At 41.1% G+C, this 17,389-nt stretch overlaps 1 protein-coding gene across 7 annotated transcripts in view; it reads left to right on the forward strand.

Moving 5' to 3' along the window:
• Positions 1-17,389, forward strand: part of TRAF3 (TNF receptor associated factor 3) — a 120,461-nt gene that overhangs the window by 48,901 nt on the left and 54,171 nt on the right. For 4 of the 7 annotated variants that reach the window (XM_064571631.1, XM_045901563.3, XM_054513892.2 and 1 more), the window contains one exon: positions 15,753-15,878. The exons of 1 other annotated variant lie outside the window; for it this stretch is intronic. The gene's annotated coding sequence lies outside the window, so the exon portion shown is untranslated. Of the gene's footprint in view, positions 1-13,995; positions 14,133-15,752; positions 15,879-17,389 lie in introns of all 7 variants that reach the window. 2 more of the 7 variants (XM_064571629.1, XM_064571630.1) reach the window with 1 other exon arrangement.

A 17,389-nucleotide genomic window follows, 5' to 3' on the forward strand; every position in this document is an offset into this window, starting at 1 on the left:
GAGGTGGTATCTCATTGAGGTTTTGATTTGGATTTCCCTGATGCCGAGCGATATTGAGCACTTTTTCATGTGTCTGTTGGCCATTTGGATGTCTTCTTTAGAAAAATGTCTGTTCATGTCTTCTGCCCATTTCTTGATTGGATTCTTCGTTCTTTGGGTGTTGAGTTTGATGAGTTCTTTATAGATTTTGGATACTAGCCCTTTATCTGATATGTCATTTGCAAATATCTTCTCCCATTCTGTCGGTTGTCTTTTGGTTTTGTTAACTGTTTCCTTTGCTTTGCAAAAGCTTTTTATCTTGATGAAGTCCCAATAGTTCATTTTTGCCCTTGCTTCCCTTGCCTTTGGCGATGTTTCTAGGAAGAAGTTGCTTCGGCTGAGGTCAAAGAGGTTGCTGCCTGTGTTCTCCTTTAGGATTTTGATGGACTCCTGTCTCACATTGAGGTCTTTCAACCATTTGGAGTCTATTTTTGTGTGTGGTGTAAGGAAATGGTCCAGTTTCATTCTTCTGCATGTGGCTATCCAATTTTCCCAACACCATTTGTTGAAGAGACTGTCTTTGTTCCATTGGACATTCTTTCCTGCTTTGTCGAAGATTAGTTGACCATAGAGTTGAGGGTCCGTTTCTGGGCTCTCTATTCTGTTCCATTGATCTATGTGCCTGTTTTTGTGCCAGTACCATGCTGTCTTGATGATGACAGCTTTGTAATAGAGCTTGAAGTCCGGAATTGTGATGCCACCGGCTTTGCTTTTCTTTTTCAATATTCCTCTGGCTATGCGGGGTCTTTTCTGGTTCCATACAAATTTTAGGATTATTTGTTCCATTTCTTTGAAAAAAGTGGATGGTATTTTGATGGGGATTGCATTGAATGTGTAGATCGCTCTAGGTAGCATTGACATCTTCACAATATTTGTTCTTCCAATCCATGAGCATGGAACGTTTTTCCATTTCTTTGTGTCTTCCTCAATTTCTTTCATGAGTATTTTATAGTTTTCTGAGTACAGATCCTTTGTCTCTTTGGTTAGATTTATTCCTAGGTATCTTATGGTTTTGGGTGCAATTGTAAATGGGATTGACTCCTTAATTTCTCTTTCTTCTGTCTTGTTGTTGGTGTATAGGAATGCCACTGACTTCTGTGCATTGATTTTATATCCTGCCACTTTACTGAATTCCTGTATGAGTTCTAGCAGTTTTGGGGTGGAGTCTTTTGGGTTTTCCACATAAAGTATCATATCATCTGCAAAGAGTGAGAGTTTGACTTCTTCTTTGCCAATTTGGATGCCTTTGATTTCTTTTTGTTGTCTGATTGCTGTGGCTAGGACTTCCAATACTATGTTGAATAGCAGTGGTGATAGTGGACATCCCTGCCGCGTTCCTGACCTTAGGGGGAAAGCTCTCAGTTTTTCCCCATTGAGAATAATATTTGCTGTAGGTTTTTCATAGATGGCTTTTATGATATTGAGGTATGTACCCTCTATCCCTATACTCTGAAGAGTTTTGATCAAGAAAGGATGCTGTACTTTGTCAAAAGCTTTTTCTGCATCTATTGAGAGGATCATATGATTCTTGTTCTTTCTTTTGTTAATGTACTGTATCACATTGATTGATTTGCGGATGTTGAACCAACCTTGCAGCCCAGGGATAAATCCCACTTGGTCATGGTGAATAATCCTTTTAATGTTCTGTTGGATCCTATTGGCTAGTATTTTGGTGAGAATTTTTGCATCCATGTTCATCAGGGATATTGGTCTGTAATTCTCCTTTTTGATGGGGTCTTTGTCTGGTTTTGGGTACACCATTAGTTTTTGATGTAGTGTTCCATGATTCATTGTTTGCGTATAACACACAGTGCTCCATTCAATACATGCCCTCTTTTTTTTTTTTTTAAAGATTTTATTTACTTATTTGACAGAGAGAGACACAGCGAGAGAGGGAACACAAGCACGGGGAGAGGGAGAGGGAGAAGCAGACTTCCCGCCGAGCAGGGAGCCCGATGTGGGGCTCGATCCCAGGACCCCGGGACCATGACCTGAGCCGAAGGCAGACGCTTAACCATCTGAGCCACCCAGGTGCCCCCAATACATGCCCTCTTTAATACCCATCACCAGGCTAGCCCACCCCCCCACCCCCTCCCCTCTAGAACCCTTAAAAATGACAAATTTTCACACTTAGAGAAGCCCTGCATATGTTACAAAATGGCATTTCTGAGGAGACTGGGTGGCTCAGTTGGTTGGGCGTCTGCCTTTGACTCAGGTCATGATCCCAGGATCGAGTCCCGCATCGGGTTCCTTGCTCAGCAGGGAGCCTGCTTCTCCCTGTGCCTCTGCCCTTCCACTTGCTTGTGCTCTCTCTTTCTCAAATAAATAAGTAACATATTTTTTTTAAATGGCATTTCTCAGGCAGGTTCATTAATTAGGATTATTTTGCAAGGGTCTTCAGACCCTCAGGTTGGAGTAAGCACCCCTTTTATGTGCAGCTTGTGCTCAGCCATAAGACATCTATGTAATCGGGTGACTTGTATGTTCTGAGTCACTCCCCTGTTGCACTGAGACTGTCTCTGTAGTAGCAGGTGGAGTTGAGACAGTCTGCAAAGACAGGGTCAGGGTGGAGCTCAGGTCTGCCATCTACTCTGTGTTCTGGACTGTTGACCATCCAAACTGTGAAATGTTAAAACCTCCATACAGAGTCTTGTTCAGTCCTTCCTCATAACCCCAGCCCCGTGTCACCGAAACCCAGCCCCAGGGCTCAGAGGGCAGTGTCAGAGCCCAGGTGGATGCGCTCCTGGCCAGCATTGCCTTCTTCCTCCAACCCCAGCCTGGAGTCTTGTTGCCCAGACTTTTTCTCAGCTTAGAGCCTTAACTCCCAGGCCACAGTTCCTAGCATATCGTTTCCCTTTTTATTCTGCCTGGGATTTCGAAAATGTCTAATAGTGCTGGGTTTTATTCATCATTATGAGTGGTATTGTTTATTACAACTTGCAGCTACAACTCTGGTAAAACAAATTCATTTCCTGCGTTCAGATTGTGCTCATCTAAAAATTCTGTTTATAACATTTATTCAGAAGAAGGCTTCTATTATGAGTTGTTGAGAAACAGCTCTGTACCCCCTTTAATAAAGCTATTTTTGAAATGTAATTTAATGCCTGCAAGTAAATTGCTTGGAGGTTTAGTTCCTTGCTTGCAAAAGAAGTGTGAGAAAAAAAGTACTTTTTTTTAACGCATTTTCTGAGCTCTGGCCAGAAACCGTTTCATTCGTTTAGTTCATTCATATTTATTAATCACCAATATTTATCAATATACCATGTGATTATATTTATGTTATATATATACTTATCTCCTTGTGTTTGATATATATTAGTATGTATGTGTGCATATATGCGTGTATGTGCATTAGTTAATACTAATTAATATCAAGCAGAAGTATAGCAAAAAGATTGGTACCCTCAAATTATAAGGTGATTTTTTTTCCTGTGTAACCTATAAAGTGAGGTATTGAATTGATACTCAGTACTGAGCCACTTCTTACACCCTTGATTTTTCTTATTGTATTTATCTTTGTTTATATTTTTTAAAAATCTGAGGATTACAGAAATAGTTAATCTCTAGTGATCCTTCAGATTATGGTTTAAATGTCCTCTCCCCAGGGAGGCCTTCCCTGTACCCACTTAAATGGGTGTCGCTGGCATGCTCACCACATTCTTCCTTGGTAGTTTTCATGTCACACGCATGTGCACACACAGTCACATGTGCTGTGTCCCCTTCCCCGTAAACAGTCTTTCTTGTTCCCTCCTGTCTGTACTGTGCTGGGCATCCTAGGCGCTGAAGTGCGTGTTGAAGGAGCACAGGACACCAGAGGCCCCTCCAAGGTGATTGTGATGCTCTGTGTCCTTTACAGGACTGTCTTGGAAGTTTTCAACTATTTTCTTGATTCAACCAAGAAATCTTTTTTCCATTACTAATTTAATATCTTTTCTTTTCTTTTTTTTTTTTAAAGATTTTATTTATTTATTTAACAGAGAGAAAGATAGCGAGAGCAGGAACACAAGCAGGGGGAGTAGGAGAGGGAGAAGCAGGCCTCCCGCCGAGCAGGGAGCCCGATGTGGGGACTCGATCCCAGCACCCTGGGATCATGACCTGAGCCGAAGGCAGCCGCTTAATGACTGAGCCACCCAGGTGCCCCCTTAATATCTTTTCAATTATTGAATATTTGTGTTTTCCCCTCCACCGAGGAGCCGGAAACAGCCAAGAGTAGAAGACTATTTATGTCCTAAATGGCCCTTTCCTCTTTTGCTCTCCATGTTCTTTTTCTTGTAAGTGAACAAATACATTGTGAGGCTAGCAGACTTTAATGCATCCTTTGAATTCAAGTGTAGAGATTTTTGAGGAAAATGAGGTAGTTTTGAGAAACTAGTAAAACCAGCCCCAGTGCTTTTGATATTTTATTTTATTTTATTTTAGATTTTGTTTATTTATTTGACAGAGACACAGTGAGAGCAGGAACACAAGCAGGGGGAGTGGGAGAGGGAGAAGCAGGCTTCCCGTGGAGCAGGGAGCCCGATGCGGGGCTCGATCCCAGGACCCTGGGATCATGACCTGAGCTGAAAGCAGATGTTTAATGACTGAGCCCACGTGCCCCACTTTTGATATTTTAATTTACAGGAAGTGCTCTTCCATTTTTCTCAGGACAGTGCCAGACTGGGGAAGGGTGCTGTCATTCAGAATTATTTATTGGGCACTTGTGAGAGTGGAAACAGGGGGACCTGGCAAGGCAAACTTTGGTCCCAACCGCTGGACCATTTGGGACAGCACCAGGGGCTGTGTGTAAGGCGTGGCGTGGCGCTGTGGGGCCACAATGTGGCCAGGTGCTCCCTGCCCTCTGGGCACTTCTGGCTAATGAGTCAGTCCTGGAGTTTTTCAGCAGCACTGATCTAACCTACAAATTTAGATTTCTTTTCATATTATTCCAGTAGAAAATTTTATTAATGTGGCCTTTTTTTTTAATAAAAAGTGTTGACAGTAGAATATTTTATGTTCAAAATATTGATTAATTTTGGGGGAAACCTAAGAGATTTGATGTTGCATAACAAATCTCTGTTTAAATTCACCAAGTAAATTGCAGTGAATCGTAACTATATTAATTATGCAAAAGCATACATTGCAGAATAGGGTTTATTTGAAAGACTGATCAGATGAAAATTTCTAGGTGACCTGAAAGATGTCACACTTTTGTACACCCTTACATTAAAACAGTGTGATCAGTTGGATGTCATGTAGGAAACTTCATACTGGTGGGTCCAGCAATTTTAGCAAATGGGATCACATTTGATTAGGAAGTCGATTTATTTTAGAGGATTTATGTAGCATGAAAATTATTAGATTCAGGGGCACCTGGGTGGTTCAGTTGTTAAGCGTCTGCCTTTAGGCTCAGGTCATGATCCCAGGGTCCTGGGATAGAGCCCCGCATCGGGCTCCCTGCTCCGCGGGAAGCCTGCTGCTCCCTCTCCCACTCCCCCCCGCTTGTGTTCCCTCTCTCACTGTGTCTCTCTCTGTCAAATAAAATCTTTAAAAAAAAAAAGAAAAAGAAAATATTAGATTCAAAAAGATCCTAGAAATATTACACTAGACATCTCAAATTTTCAACGTGACTCTATCTGTAACAATATATGTGACATTTCATATTTTAAGACTAAAGTAAGTATGCAGTGGTAATGGATATTCGACCATGATTTCAGGTGAACAAGACTTCAGAGAAACCTATCATATTGCCAAAAACAAAACCAAACACTGCATTACAGTTCCAGAACATGGTTTTTTTTCACGCAAGTGTAATTTTAACTATTACCCAGTAGCATGGGATAGTCATTTCACTCTTAACTAGCATTTTTCCTCCTTGTTCAAATCCATTTGGATAATGCTTTTCAAAAGTAAGCTCAATAGTTGTAGTCAGTTCTCATATTTAAAGTAGCTAGAAACCAAGCAAATAATTAATTAAGTGATGCGAGAAATTTATTTTAGCCTCGTCAAGATCTCAGTATCTTCCTTGAAGTCAGAAACGGCCTTGGTTCAGCCAGAGGCCCTGTCTTTGGTGCATCTGGTCGTGAATGTCCTGTTAGTCCTAGGGGAATAAATAAACTTCAGGGATGTCAATGCTGACATTCAAACAATTAAAAAAATGCTTGGTTTTCAAAAGTGACAAATGCATTAGTTAGGCATTATTGATGTTTTGGGAATTTTGAGGCATGTATTTTGCTTCCTCACCCAGGATTTGAATTTACAGGTGTCTGAGCTGTTGAGAACACCATTCAAGTCACCGTGGCGGGAGCACTGGTCTTTGAGACCAGGGTTTCAGTCCTGACTCTGACTTTGGGCAGGTTGCTAAGTATCATTATCTTAGTTCCTCAATAGTCCAAGGAGAGATTTGGAGCATTGGGTAATAACCTTTTAAAGATAATTTGAGAGGTGCAAGTGGCAAATTCGATTTTACAGCATAAATCTGTATTAATCCTTAAGACATCATGAGTCAGTGAGCCTGCCTTTGTTGATGTAGTCACTGTCTGTTACAGATGTTACGAATGTTACTCAAGAGGCAGACCACTCTGTCGCTTGCTGATGTGTAATATTGGGAAATTGCTGAACCTTTCTGTTCCAGTTTCCTCATCTCTGTAATGGAGGGGGCGGTAAAGGAGGATATTTACAGAGTTGTGAAGAATAAATGAGTGATTACAGGAATAATGTAATAACTACTAATATATATTGAATGTTTACTGTGTGGTAGATAATTTCTAAGTGCTGAGGATACAAACCTAAAAAAAGCACTTTTCTGTCTTCAGAAAGCTCACAGTCAGGTGGGAGAGAGAGAAGGAAGCAGAGCCAGCGTAGGCTTGTCTTATGATGGGTGTCCTTATAGTATAGATCAGGGCTTGAGGAAGGGAAGGTTCTCGGAAAGATGCATAGAGACGTTTAACGTCGTAGAAAACAGGTGCCTGCCAAGTGTGCCTGGCATCTTGCTAGGTGCTGGGGGTGGAGGGAGGCTACAGATAAAAATTTAGCATGATCTCTGCCCTAAAGTTTCATGACAAACTGTGAGTTGAGTGTAAATGGTAGGTGTCAAAATACTTGACTGGAGTCTTGAGGATGAAGTGTCTAGTAGGACACTGTGACGCAGAGGCAGGGTCTTGGCAGGGGAGGGCAGGCCTGCTGCATCGGGCTGGGTAGGGCAGACTCATACCCAAGGCCAGGTCAGAAGGAGCAGATGGAAGAGGGAATTTGGGGGTGAGGGGATGCTTTATGAACTCGAACAGTGTCTGATTGTTAATTAGTTTCATGAGTTTCGACTCTCTTCATAAAAATTACAAATTTTAATTTCATAGTCTTTGTTTCTCCACTAAACTTAATACCATATAAGGGAAAAGCTTTTTTAGGTCATTACATTTGAAAACATTTTCCTGCACTTGTGCTTTTAGAAAATGAAGTAAACGCAGAATACGTAAAAGTTGGCTTATGGTGGAGGTTCTTTATTCTCGCAACCATGACAGTCCTTTTGCTTGTGCTTGCCTAGTGCTTTCCTGCTGCATTTACTAGAGAGGAGCACCAGCAGGGTGGTAATCCTGCAGAATCTAGAATGATAGTTTGTTGCTTGATTTGCTTTGAATTGAACTGATATATTGAGAACCTTGGCACCTACTTTCACCAGTTAGTAAATTGACTTTGTAGCAGTTGCTGCTGATGGCTGTTTTTCGTATACCCCATAATATAAATATGTCAACCTGACATTGTATAATTACAGTATTGTTTTACAGTGATAGTATTTTTGTGTGCATGTATTTAGTAATTATACAAAAGTTTTTATTTTTTTAATTAATTTATTTTTAAAATTTCTTTAAGTAGGCTCCACACCCAACATGGGGCTTGAACTCATAACCCTGAGATTAAGAGCCGCATGCTCTACCAGCTGAGCCAGCCAGGCGCCCCAATTTTAGGAAAGTTTTTATATTCTTGTAGTATTTCCCTGCCTACAAAGTGGGTATGTGTGGGAATACGTACATATAAAACTTTAGTTGCAAATCGGGATACCTGGGTGGCTCAGTCAGTTAAGCATCTGTCTTGGGCTCAGGTCATGGCGAGTCCTACATCGGGCTCCTGCTCAGTGAGGACCCTGCTTCTCCCTCTGTGTGCTGCTCCCCCTGCTTGTGCACGCTCTCTCGCTGACAAATAAATAAAATATTTTTTAAAAAGACTTTAGGGGCACCTGGCTGGCTCAGTCGGTTAAGTGTCTGCCTTTGGCTCAGGTCACGATCCCAGGGTCCTGGGATCGAGCCCTGCATCGGAGCTCCCTGCTCAGTGGGGAGCCTGCTTCTCCCTCTCCCTCTCTCTCTACTGCTCTGCCTGCTTGTGCTCTCTCGCTCTGTCAAATAAATAAATAAAATCTTAAAAAAAAAAACTTTAGTTGCAAATAGAAGGAATTTGAGCATTGCATTTCATATTGAAGCATTTTCTGTTTTAAGATATCTCTGAGAAAGAAAACAATTTTCTAGTTCTGATAAATTCTTGTAGTTATATTAGTGGGATGTGCTTAGTAAGAAAGTTACTCGTGAGTCTTGCATTTCTGCCATGACTGAATAACAGAGACCAGACTTACTCTCCACCAGGACCAGGTAAGGCAAGTGAGGCACTTGCCTCAGGTGCAGAATTGAAGGGGGCACCAGAAAGCTCAATAATTGAGATTAATATTTTAGGGGTACCTTGCTGGCACAGTAAGTAGAGCATGTGATTCGATCTTGGGGTTGTAATTTTGAGCCCCATGTTAGGTGTAGAGATTACTTAAAATATTTAAAAACATTTTTTTTTTTTTTTACTTATTTAAAGATTTTATTTATTTTAGTGGAAGGAGGGGCAGAAGGAGAGAGAGTCCTCAAGCAGACTCCCTGCTGAGTGCAGAGCCCAAAGTGGGGCTCAATCTCATGACCTGAGCCGAATCAAGAATCAGAAGCCCAACTGAGCCACCCAGGGGCCCTCAGAATAAACATTTTAATACAGTGCTTTGAGAAAATCAAATTTGATACAAATAGATCCATAATGAAAAAAATCAAATATTAAATATAGACAGGATCAGAATTAATGATTTTTCCTTTTGCCTCAGTTCCCATATGGCTCAGTTCAGCACTGTTACTGGTACTATCTTTATTTAAAATTTTAATATTTTTGTTTCTCGTGGATTTTTTTCACTAATTTTGATTTTTATCTGTTACTGAGTGTTTTTTGTTCCTCCCTAAAATTTGTATCTGAGGCAAGTATCTCACTCACCTTACCCTAGTTCCAAACCTGACTGCCATCTTAAACAACTTGAAAACCAGACAAAATATATGAAACAACAGTTCTAGACATTGCTCAGCAGACAGGTTAGGACTGTGTTCCCTGAAATAAATGAGCCCTACGGTTATTCCAGCTTATTCTCTAGATCAGGGTCCATGAAATTTTTATGTAAAGGGCCAGACAGTAAATATCTCAGGCTTTTCAGACCATATGATCTCTGTCACAACTACGAACTCAACTCTGTGTCTGCTTTCATACCAAGTATGTGAACGAATGGGTATAGATGTATTCCAATAAAACTTTGTTTAAAAAAACTGGTGGTAGGTTAGATTTGGCCCCAGGCCATAGTTTGCCAATCTTGGCCTAGAGACAGTTTCCACACTGCAGGGCAGGGAGAGAGAATCCAGAGCCCACAGGCTTACTGAAGTGACAAACATTCAGTGTTTGGGAGGACAAGGCAGCTAGAATTTGGGCCGGAGGGTAAAGCATAGGAGAGGAAGGGGGCTACTTAGAGAACTCCAGAGATCTGCAAAAGGACCCCCTTGAGATTTTGACTGAATACTGACCAGCAAATACAGGAGGAAAAAACCTCAAAGCCAGGAAAAGAACCACCAGAAAGGAGTAGACTGGACAATTTGTGGATATCACACAGGGTTGAGATAGTTTGTGTTCCCACCACCTAGGGTAATAGCAGTTAGGTCCTTTTAAGGCTTGTTTTTAAATCTTCGTTAGGGTGTTTCAGAGCAACTTTTCCAATTAGGGCATCAGGTAGACTCCCCTCACCTCAGTAGTGGGGCTGGATTAGCTCTAGAAGGGCTGCTGCGGACCTGCCGAACTGGTTCCAAGTAAGTTCCCAGAACAAAGTCCCACCTGTATTTATTTATTTTTGAAGATTTATTTATTTATTTATTTGACAGAGTAAAAGAGTGTGTGTGTGTGTGCACGGGGGTGGGAGGACAGAGGAAGAAGGAGAGAGAAGCAGACTCCCCACGGAGTGCGGAACCCGATGCCAGGCTTGATCCCAAGACCCTGACTGAGATCATCACCTGAACCAAAATCAAGAGTCAGCCACTTAAGTGACTGAGCCACCCAGGTGCCCCAAGTCCCAATTATATTTAAAAGGATATAAAATCCAGTTGCCAGCAGCATAAAAAACTTCAGTATCCAGCATCTTATAAAAATTACCAGGCATACAAAGAAGCAAGAAAATATGATACTAACCAGGAGAAAAGTCAACCAATAGAAACAGACCCAAAATAACAGATAAGGACCTTAAAATAACTGTTACAAATAAGTTGCACATATCAAAAATGTAGAGAAAAATGAACATAATTAGCAAAATGAAAAATACAAAAAAAAAAGGCTGAAATAAAAGTTCGAGATGAAAAATAAAATATCTGAAATGAAAAATGCAATAGAGAGATGAACATCAGTTTGGCATTACAGAAGAATGGCTCAGTAAACTTCAAGACGATCCAAAATACAGCAAAAAGAATAGAGAAGACTGGGGCACCTGGGTGGCTCAGTTGGTTAACTGTCTGCCTTCAGCTCAGGTCATGATCCCAGGGTCCTGAGATCAGGCTTTGCGTCGGGCTCCCTGCTCAGCGGGGAGCCTGCTTCTCCCTCTTCCTCTGCCTGCTACTCTGCCTACTTGTGCTCTCTATCTCTCTGTCAGATAAATAAATAAATAATCTTTAAAAAACAAACAAAAAGAAAAGACTGAAGAGAGAATAACAATATTTAGGAACCTGTGAGACAAAATTAGCTGTTCTCAGATACGTGTAACTAGACTTCCAAAAGAGGAGGGAATGCAAACAGCATTTGAAGAAATAATGGCTGAAAAACAAAATCCAAATTTGATGAAAACTACAAACCACAGAGCTCAAAAACCCCAAATAGAATAAACAAAGAAAACCATACCAATGTACTGCATAATGATATTGCTGAAAAACCAGTGCTAAAGAGGAAAAAAAAAGCAAGAAGAAAAGACATTACAGAGGAACAAGACAGAAATGACAGCTGACATCTGGTCCTAGCCTGTGCTAGCCAGAAGACAACACAGTGACATGTTTAAAGCACCGAAAGAAAAACCTGTTAGTTTAGAATTCTGTACCCAGAGAAAATATCTTTCAGAAATAAAAGTGAAATCACAATTTCTAGGCCAAGAAAAGCTGACAGAATTTATTGCCAGCAGACCTGCACTACACAGAATTTTTAAAGGAAGTTCAGGTAGAAGCAAATGACACCAGATGGAAATTTTTTCAGAGAGGAGTGAAAAGAACCAGAAATGGTCAATAGGTGGATAAATATTCTCACTTTTAATTGCTTTTTTAAAAAAATTGGCTATTTAAGGCAAAAATAACAATATATGATGGGCCTTATAATACTTGTAGAGGTAAATAAATGAAAACAGTAGTACAAAGGATGGGAGGGGAGAAATGGAAATATGGTATCACTGTACTTAAAGTGGCATAATAGTATTTGCAGGTAAATTGTGATAAGTTCAAGATAACCATCATATCCAGAAAAATCTGTCATCGGCGAAAGAAGGAAACATTAATGCCAATAACAGGATGTAAAATAGGGTACCACTACAGGCCCTACAGACATTGAAAGGGTAGTAAGAGTAAAATTGCAAATAATTTTATGCCAATAGATTTGATAACTTAAATAAAATGAAAACATTCCTCGACAAACACAAACTCTCAAAGCTCACTCAAAGAAATATATAACTTTCATTACTCTATGTTTATAAAAGAAATTGAATTGGTAATGAAAATCCTTGGGGCGCCTGGGTGGCTCAGTCAGTTAAGCTTCTGCCTTCGGCTTGGGTCATGATCTCAGTGTCCTGGGATCGAGCCCCGCATTGGGTTCCCTGCTCAGCTGGGAGTCTGCTTCTCCCTCTCTCTCTGTCCACTCCTCCCCCCTGCTCATGCTCTCTCGTGCTCTCTCAAATAAATAAATAAAATCTTAAAAAAAAAATCCTTGCCTCAAAGAAAACTCCAGACCCAAATGGCTTCACTGGTAAATTGTATTAAACGCTTAAAGAAGAAGGAATACTAATCTGACAAAAACTTTTCTAGAAAATAGAAGAGGAGGGAATATTTCCTATCTCATTCTGTGAACCAGCACTGCGTTGAAAGCAAGACTAGACAAAAACATTACAATAAAGGAAAACCACCAAGTGCATTTGTCTTACACACAGGTCTTCCATGCATTGTAGCAAATAGAATCCATAGAGAAACATAGGGGCGCCTGGGTGGCTCAGTCGTTAAGCGTCTGCCTTCGGCTCAGGTCATGGTCCCAGGGTCCTGGGATCAAGCCCCGCATCAGGCTCCCTGCTCGGCGGGAAGCCTGCTGCTCCCTCTCCCACTCCCCCTGCTTGTGTTCCCTCTCTCGCTGTGTCTCTGTCAAATAAATTTAAAAAAAGAAAGAAAGAAAGAAAGAAACACATAAAAAGGATATTACGTAATGATCAAGTGAGGTTTATCTCAGGAATGAAAAATTGGTTTAACACTGGAAAATCAATCCATGTAATCCACCGTCTTAATAGATCAAACAGAAAAATGAGAAGCAAAGAGATGGAAATGCAGGAAGCACAAAGGGAAGGCAGGAGACACAGGAAGTAGTCATTGGGTTCTGAGAGGAGAGGGGCAGTGCAGAAGCAGTGTTTGAAAAGATAATGGCTGAAATTTTTCTGGAAAGTTAAAAGAAGCCAAACTGCAGTGTTAAGATGTTCAACAAATGGCTTGACAAGATATCCTAAGTAAAAAATCCACACCCAAACACAGGGCAGTGAAGCACATGATTATCTACAAAGGGATAGCGGGCAGCTTCTCAACACCAGCAATGAGAGCCACACAGCACTGGGAGTGATACCTTCAGTACGAGAAAGGAAAGGATTCTCTCTCTAACCAAAATGATTGAATGTTACATAAAACGTTAATGGTGACAAAAATTTGTGCACATGTGTAAATACACAACAGTAGGACATAAACTGGAAATACGAATGGAGATAATATTTTAAAGTCTTTGCTATCTGGGAGAAGGGTAAAGACACAGTAGCCTTTGAGAAGAACCTGCACATTGTAATTTCTAAAGTTACCATTAAAAGAATAAAAACAGAACCTGTAGCTTCTAGATTACTGGGAAGCGGGGATTAGAATGATAACAATCCTGAAGGAGGCAGATAACCCCTGGTAAAATAGTAGAAATAAATCTACATATTTGGAATGGCTTCCAATGTAAATAGAGTAAATTTTCCGTTTAAAAGGCAAAGATACAAAGGTTTTTTTAAAATAAGATTAAAAAAAAAAATTCCAGGTGTATACTGTTTACAAGAGATTCATCTAAAAGGATTCAGAAATGTTGAAAGTAAAATGATGGCAAAAATAAACTATGCAAACACCAAGAGCAAGATTGTGTAATGTTAGACAAAATATATTTTAAGGCAAAAAGCAGGCCTAGAGTGCCATTTCACATAACATGGTGGGCAACTCTAGGCCCTATAACAAAATAAATAGATTATAAACAAGTTCATTTCTTGCTCACACAAAGTTCAGGATAGGTAGTCCTAGTTGGCAGGCTGCTTTCCACATGTTCGAGTTCTTTGGGAAAGAGAATCTCTTGTAGTCCCCGAGGAGGAAGAAAAGACTTCATTAATTTTGACTTGTATGTTCACAGGGGAAAACCAGCTCTGACCAGGGAATAGGTTGCTCTCACTGGCCAGGCCTGACTGATACACGGCCGCCTGTGCCTGGGGGTTAGAGTCAGTGTCTCTGGAAGCTGGTGGACGGAGACTGGGGAGTTCATTAAATCTGGTGAGAAATCGTAGCACAGTAACCATTAGAAAAATGAACAGGTGCTTGCTGCAGAATTGCAGCAGGGGTGCCTGGGTGGCTGAGTTGGTTAAGCGTCTGACTCTTTTTTTTTTTTTTTTAAGATTTTATTTATTTATTCATGAGAGATAGAGAGAGAGAGAGGCAGAGGCAGAGGGAGAAGCAGGCTCCCCGCAGAGCAGGGAGCCCGACGCGGGGCTCGATCCCAGGACCCTGGGATCATGACCTGAGCCGAAGGCAGACGCTTAATGACTGAGCCACCCAGGCGCCCCAAGCGTCTGACTCTTGACCTCAGCTCGGGTGTTGATTCAGGGCCCTGAGTTCAGGCCCTGTTTTGGGCTCCACATGGGCTTGGAGCCTACTTTTAAAAAAATTGCATTGCAGCAATTGTCAGATGTAAAATTCTTACAGATGTAAGAAATGTAAAAAATTCTTTTTTTTTTTTTTTTTTTAAAGATAGAGACCAAGAGAGAGTGGGGCACAGAGGGAGAGGGAGAGCGAGAATCTTGAGCAGGCTCCATGCCCAGCACATAGCTCAAAGCAGAGCTCCATCTCAGGGTCATAACCTGAACCAAAATCAAGCATGAGATGCTTAATGGACTGAGCCACCCAGGCACCCCTATTCAAAATAATTGTAAAATTCTATGTAACAAAGAATTCTTAGGATACCACTACACAGCCATTCAGTTAGCAAGAATTAAAAAGCCTGACAAATCTTGTTGAAGAAGTTGAGCACCAGGAACTCTCTTACATGCTTCTGGTGGGAGTATAATTGTAACAACTGATCTGGGAAATAGTCTGGCTTTTATGTAGCAAGGGTGAATTGATACCCAGTAACCAGAAATCCCATTTCTGGGTCTGCACGGGGGAAATACATGCTCATGTGCTTGAGGTAGCTGCACCAGGAAGATCTACTATCAGTAGTGTGTGTTTGCTTCAAAGCAGGAACTACTGAGGGGACAGGGGAATGGATAAGTAAATTATGGTATATTTACACAGTGAAATACTACACAGCAATGAAAATAAATGGCAGGTACAGCAGCAGAGGCGGAGTAAAAAAAAAAAAAAGCAAGGTGAAAGAATACATACAACATAATTCTGTGTATATAAAATTCAAATTTTGGCAAAAGGAAGCTATATCAGTGCTGCATGCCTAGATGGTACATCTAAAAAGTAAAGTGATAACCGTAAAGGCTAGGGTAGTTGCTGCTCACAGGAGGAGGAAGGGGTTTGGGGTCGGAAAGAGGCACCCAGAGTTTTTGGGGTTTCAGCAGTGTTATCTTCCTTCCTTGGCCTGGATGGTAGTTGGACTAGTGTTTGTGTACCGAATGTACGTGTTGCCTGTGCTTTTTATGTGTGCAATACTTAAGATAAAAGTTATTTTAAAATTAAAGTAGTCTGAACATATTCAGACTTTGTAATTTGTGTCCAACTAAAAAAATGTGGAAAATCCAAAGCACATGTTTCTGTAGAGTGGTTAAAATGTTTTCTTTAAACTTCTTTCTTGATCATTTTTTTTAATTTACATTTTTGGATTTCTGTTTTTAAAATCTGGAAAAATGTTCCCAGTGGAGTTGACCAAGTATTATTCTTACTCCCCAGGTAAGAGACTCCACTACATTCTTTGAAGAAGGATAAGATTGGCACTGTTTCGCTTCTTTCTTTACCGAAGTCTCTTCCTCCCGGACTGAGCTTTGCTGTATCTTCCTTACAGCGTATGACACACGGGTATGTCACTGGAAATTTTTAATTTGTATAGATTTCTTTTTGCAGCTGGAACTAGTTTGCTTTTCATTAAAAACAAAGTGATTAAAACACATCTTGAACTTACTCATTTTTGGCTTTAGCAGTTTCACTCTGTGACAGATGTATTTGAGTATCTTCCACACACATGGCACCATATTTTGGTGTGTGTCTAACTTATTTTTATTTCTCATTTTTTAAATCAGCATTACACTTGGAGAATAGGTGACATTACACCTGATGGCCCAGTAATGATGAATGTGTTTGAAACCCAGGGCAGGGGAGGGGTTTCTGCCTCCTAGGCCTGCCCTCCAAAAGCCCAAGGCCCGCCCTTCCCAGCAGGACACCCACTGCCATGAAGTTGCCAGGGGCCCAGGCTGGAGGCCTACTCAGCTCAGGATTGCATCTTTTGATACTTGGACTGTTTGCTCTGTAACCATGGTTCTCTAGGAGTTTGAAAGGAAACAAAATACCCTGTGTTTTAGTTTCTAATTTATGATTTGAGTGGCACTTTATACTTGAAATTAAGAACTCTTTAATATGTTAGAACAGTAAAATAAATATAAAATGGGTTTGAAATATTTGCATCCAAAGTGAGATTTAATATATAGCTATTTTTGATAAATTGGTAAGTATCAAGAAAACTGCTATTTAAAAATCATTCATAATCACAGGACTACTCAGTTTTTCTCAGCTGTCTTGAGTTTTTTAGTTTGTGTGGAGTGGGGTTCAAACAGTGGCAGCTAGCGAATGCGGCCCTTCAGTCTGTTCCATCACTCGACAACCCCTCCCTGTCCCTTTTCCTCTGGCGTTTTCTTGGTTGCTTGTTTGTAGTCAGAGGTTTCCCTGTGTTGACTTTTGCCCTTTCCACTGAGCGCGTTCTTCTGCCCGCTGCATCTGCTGTGACGTGGTGGGTAGATCCAGCGGCTTGCCCGCGGCCCGGCACGGCCTTGGAGGGCAGGCCCTGCAGAGGCGGTGCTGTGTGCCCTCAGCAGGTCTTCCAGGCTCGGGGCCAGCCTGGCCTCAGTCACTGGAAGTCATGAAGTGATGGTGTTACACGCTTCATCATCTACTTTGCCTTGAGTAACTGAAATACTTCGACAGATAGAAACTTCCCCTCCTTAAGTATTTGGTTGCCCTAAAGGGCAGTTCAAATAGAAAAGGGAGGATCAATGCTGGTTCTCTTTATCAGATCTCAAAACAGTGAGATGGTTCTCCCGCCACTCCCAAAGTGACCAATGACTGTTTTAAGTAGTGTGACAAACTCATGAAATTAGTCCTCTGTGGTATGTTTAAATCCCTCGCAATTAGGATTCTTATAGATGCTAACATTGAGCCACTATGGCCAGCCAGAGCCTCGTTGAGTGGGCTCCTTTGTCCTTTGATGGGCCCCACACTCTTCCTTCCCTTGCTTTCTGTGCTGGTAACATGTTTCAGATTCCTTCTAAACTTCTTTGCCCCAGACCTGGCATTGCCTCTTTCTTTGAGCAGCTCTG

The sequence above is a fragment of the Mirounga angustirostris genome, unplaced genomic scaffold (assembly GCF_029215605.1).
Source record: "Mirounga angustirostris isolate CCGP_5_RB_7025 unplaced genomic scaffold, mMirAng1.0.hap1 SCAF_9, whole genome shotgun sequence".
NCBI classification, from domain to species: Eukaryota; Metazoa; Chordata; class Mammalia; order Carnivora; family Phocidae; genus Mirounga; species Mirounga angustirostris.